The sequence below is a fragment of the Penaeus chinensis genome, chromosome 37, assembly GCF_019202785.1.
Source record: "Penaeus chinensis breed Huanghai No. 1 chromosome 37, ASM1920278v2, whole genome shotgun sequence".
Lineage (NCBI taxonomy): Eukaryota > Metazoa > Arthropoda > Malacostraca > Decapoda > Penaeidae > Penaeus > Penaeus chinensis.
In genome coordinates this window covers 14,621,174-14,626,173 of record NC_061855.1, presented here as the reverse complement: position 1 = coordinate 14,626,173, position 5,000 = coordinate 14,621,174, and the positions used below count along the sequence as shown (strand labels likewise).

At 31.5% G+C, this 5,000-nt stretch overlaps 1 long non-coding RNA gene across 1 annotated transcript in view; it reads left to right on the top strand.

Moving 5' to 3' along the window:
* The first annotated feature begins 2,855 nt into the window (after positions 1-2,855).
* Positions 2,856-5,000, top strand: part of LOC125045627 — a 3,054-nt gene continuing 909 nt past the window's right edge. Inside the window, exon 1 of the long non-coding RNA XR_007116569.1 lies at positions 2,856-5,000. This exon is cut by the window's right edge and continues 109 nt beyond it. This is a non-coding gene — a long non-coding RNA (uncharacterized LOC125045627).

The window sequence follows — 5,000 nt, the reverse complement described above, 5'->3', positions numbered from 1 at the left end:
TATATATTATGTATATATGATATGTGTTTGTTGTGTGTGTGTGCGTGCGTGCATGCGTACGTGCGCGCGTGTGTGTGTGTGTTTGCAAGTACTGTCTATACATATACAGGTAGAAGCTCTAACTAATATTCCCTGATATGAATATGAGGTCAAGTTTCACAGTTCTACCCACTGAACTCGAGTCTCGTTACCAAACAAGTCTATAAAAGTACTTATATAGTATGCCTACTTATATGGACTTTGTGCGGACTGCCATGCCACTTGAACTCTTGGCTGTTCTTCAGATAGCCTTTTTTCTTCTTTTTTTAACTGTTTCCAGCTGTTTTCAGGTTTTCGTAATTAGCGACGGAAAGAGGGAAAGAAGGGGAGGGGATAACAAAGAAGATGGTAGGGAATGAGAAAATAGAGAAGAATAAGAGAGAGGGAAGGAGAGAGAGAGAGAGAGTGAGAGGGGAAATTACTATAGATAGCAGAGCGATGGTAAATTTCTTATCTCACGGTGAAGCTAATGTCGCGTCCCAGCTTCCAAAGATAAGCTTGAAGTGTTTATGATAATGCAGCTCTATTTTTTATATTTCTATTTTAAACGTTTCTGAATCGTTCTCTTTGCACGATTACACAACCACTCAATAGCAGGTATTGCTGTATTTTCATAACGAAGAGTAACGAAATTCTACGGGAACTCCAATGCCCATTTGACATTGATTAAGTCTTGTCAAAAATATCCAATTTTGTCTTCTATTTTATAATATAATAGAAAAAAAAAGATTCGTGTCACAACTCCATTAGCTCATTAGTGCAGTAAAATAATTCTCACACCCTATAAATATTTCACCATTTAAAGATTAGCCCACGTCAAAAAAAAGAAAAATAATAATAAATAAATAAATAAATAAATAAAAGTAACCACAGACTCTCGCTTGAGTAAACGAAGTCGAAGTCGCGCCGCCATCCTCCGAAAGCGTCACTTCGATCGTGGAAGTCAAGGGGAAGGTTTGTGCTCTCTGTTCCTCTCTTGTAATGTGTTGCGTAATGTTCAAGTGTTGATGTTTAACGCGATGTTTGACACATGTTTAGCCCGTGATGTTTTGCTAAATGAGAGTAGATCTTGATATTTATTTTTTTATTTTTTTTTTTTTTCATTGATTTTTATTATTATTATTTTTATTTTGATGGCAGTTATTATCGTTATCATTGCTGTTGTTATTGTTGTTGTTGTTATTATTATTATTGTTGTTGTTGTTATTATTATTATTATTATTATTATTATTATTATTATTATTATTATTATTATTATTATTATTATTATTATTATCATTATCATATCATTATCACTATCATTATCATTATCATATTATCACTGTCATTATTATTACCATCATGATTACTGTTGTTATAACCATTTCTGTTATTAGCATTCTTGTTATTATTATTATTTGTATTATTATTACTACTACTACTACCGTTGTACCTATTATTGTTATAATAATAATGATACTACTAATGATAATAACATTGATAATAACAATAATGACAGTGATAACAATAGTAATAATAGTAACAATGATAATAATAATAACAAGGATAATAATAATAATATGTTTTTATTATTATTATTATCATTATCGTTATTATTATCATTATTATTATTGTTGTTATTATTATTATTAACATTATTATCATTATTATTATTATTATCATTATCATTATCATTATCATTATCATTATCATTATCTTTATCATCATCATCATCATTAGTCATCATTGTTGTTACAATTACTGTTATTACCAAATTATCATCATCCTCATCCATAGCATCATCATCATCCCTATCATCATTTTTAGCAATATTGTTATTATTAGCATCAGTAGTATCATTATTATAACTACAATTATCGTTTTTATTATCATTGTTATTGTTATTACTGTTTTTATGATTATTATCAGCATCATCATGATTTCTATTACTATCATTATCTTTATTACTATTATTACAATATCATTAATGTTGTTGGTGTTGTCATTATTGTTGTTAGACTCATTATCATCATATTGTCATCACTACCGAAACTATTATTACTGTCTATGTTTAGATTATTATCATTACTGTCGCCGTTATTTTGGGTTAATATAATGATCAATATCCTAATTTCCAAAAGCTCTGTTTTATTACACAAAAAAATAAAATCTAGTCATAAGGCTATGCCTATTTTACAAAATTATGATAACAGTTATGATAATAATGACAATTCATAAGTGAATAGATGATAATAACTGTCTATAGATGAATTAATAAGTAATGATCTACAGTCAGTTAAATTCATTATAAGGTAAACAAATAAATTATGTGTGTATATACATGGCCAAGATTTTAATAACAGCAGACGCTCAATTTCATTAGTTTGATAATTAATTTTATTTCATTGCCTTACAGAGACGATTGGGCTCATCTCCTGAGAAATGGCGGGAAAGCGGAGTGAAAGGAGGATGAGTGTAAAGCGGAAATGTATGTTTGCTAAATAAGCTCTTTCTCTGTCTCTTTACTTTCTCTTTTACTATTTCTGTATCTTTTTCTTTATTCTCTCTCTGTCTCTGTCTCTGTCTCTCTCCCTCTCTCTCTCTCTCTCTCTCTCTCTCTCTCTCTCTCTCTCTCTCTCTCTCTCTCTCTCTCTCTCTCTCTCTCTCTCTCTCTCTCTCTCTCTCTCTCTCTCTCTCTCTCTCTCTTCTCTCTCTCTCTCTCTCTCTCTCTCTCTCTCTCTCTCTCTCTCTCTCTCTCTCTCTCTCTCTCTCTCTCTCTCTCTCTCTCTCTCTCTCTTTCTCTCTCTCTCTCTCTCTCCCTCCCTCCTTCCCTCCCTCCCTTCCTCTCCCCTCCCTCCCTCTCCCCCCATCTTCATGAACCAACGTCGATTTTCATAAGTCTTTAAATTAGCTATTTCCCAATATCGTAATTCCTTGTTGCGTAATCTATTTTACTTCATATATTAGTCACAGGCAAACACGCAATAAAAGTGATTACTAAAATCATAGCATATTACTAATAATGTTCAGTACCATAATATCAAAATTCCATTGTTGTTTGCATATCATTTGTATTTTTCATTTACGCATTTTCTTTCTTGTATAGCTGAAAAGAGAGATTTTCAGGTTAACTAAATGGCAAAGAGAAAATGATACTTTGCCATTTCTTACAATAAAGACAAGAATATTCAAGACAAGACAAAATATCGGATTCTTCATAAATATAATTTCTTTCGCGTGTAATTTTCGGGTCGCATTTTACACATTCGTATTTTAAACTGAAATTAGACTGTTAAGTAGTGATGTAGTGTATATGTTTAACTATTATCGTTACCGTTGTTATTACTGATAATCTCATTTCTGTAATCTTTATCATGGGCGGATTTTGAAAATGTTGTTGTATTCATCATCATCTTAAAGACTTTTTAGTTCTTCATAATTTGGTAAATTTCTAACATCAGATTTATGTCTTTGATGACCAGGTTTTAGTATTATTTTTCAATATATTTTTGATTATTGTAGTTTTTGACTATGGAGAACTTAAAAAAATGTATAATATATCCTCACTCTATTGCAGGCATTATATCAACAATGTTGATGATATAGATATCGTTTCCATTTCAAATACTTCTATGTAATAAGAATTTCTTAATTTTAGTGATATCAATTATTATCAGAGTGTTTAAAATGTTATGTTTTAATACTGCCCCATATTATAAAATGCTTTTACGTATTCCGGAAGTATTGCAGAAAATTAGCTTTTTAGAAATGACGGATGCAATATAAGCAACTGTCATCTTATAATCAAAACAAGACAAATCAAGACAAGATTTTTCGCAAATATGATGGTATCGATTTTTTTTTCTTATCTCTCCGACGAATTCTAGTGAAATTACACTCTTTTGCATTCTGATTCAGTAAGACATACATCTGTGTTCGTTTTTACACAGTGTGTGTTTAGGCGTTACATAAACGTCTATTTTTCTTGACGATTTCTAAACACTGCATTCTAATGTAGTAATTTCTTTTTAGCCAATATACTGCACTATAACTTGATGTCGACAGAATGAAAAATATAAGATGTACTGATATAAAGCAAGAATCTTAGCATTGCTTTATTGTATAATCAAAACAAGACATTTCAAGACAAGACAAATATCGGTTAAGTATTTAAGCAACTAATCGTTCTCTTATATCCAAATTTACACTTCATCGTTCCAAGTACTATAATTTTCAAGTGTAAAATGGGTGTACATTCAGATATCACTCACATATATGAGTGTGTGTGTGTATGTATATGTTTAAATTTTTCGTTTGTACATAGTATTTATATAATTCCATCTTTCATAAATACACCTCAGTACTTAGAATTTGAATTGCTAAAGCAATTTCCACCCAGTGCCTACGGGGAGTAAAACTTCGTAACAATTACTCTAATATGTCCATGGAGCTAGTGAGATCCTAGTTGCACACTCCTTTCAGTGGGTCGTGTGGCATGGTTAGTTTAGTACTGGTCCTCCGGTTCACACCTGGAGTGGTCCTGGATTCGAGTCCTGGTCAAGGACTTATTTATATATATTCATGTTCCGATAATCACTTTATACTGATTGTTATCATAAAATTACCGATTGTTACTTTATTGTCCTTACTCAGCGGGTTATATTCTTTCAAATTTGATTCAAATTTCAATCACTTTGAAAATTTAAGTAGTGTGTGACTGTAATTATTACAGAATGTATTAATCAATAATTTATTAATCGTGTACTTGTTGTTAGGATTTGATTAGTCTTGAATTCGGCGAAATGCTCTTAAATATGATACTCATCAAACGTGACTCCCGATTAAAAGTGTGACCTTCCCTTAAGTGTGGTTCCAAGCCTGCAGATCTCACCCTCAAGCTTCCAAGTGCGAACTTAGCCTTCAAGTGTGATCTTAACCCCATCCGCTACCAAGCCTTTCGAATCTCCAAGTGTGCGTCAAAA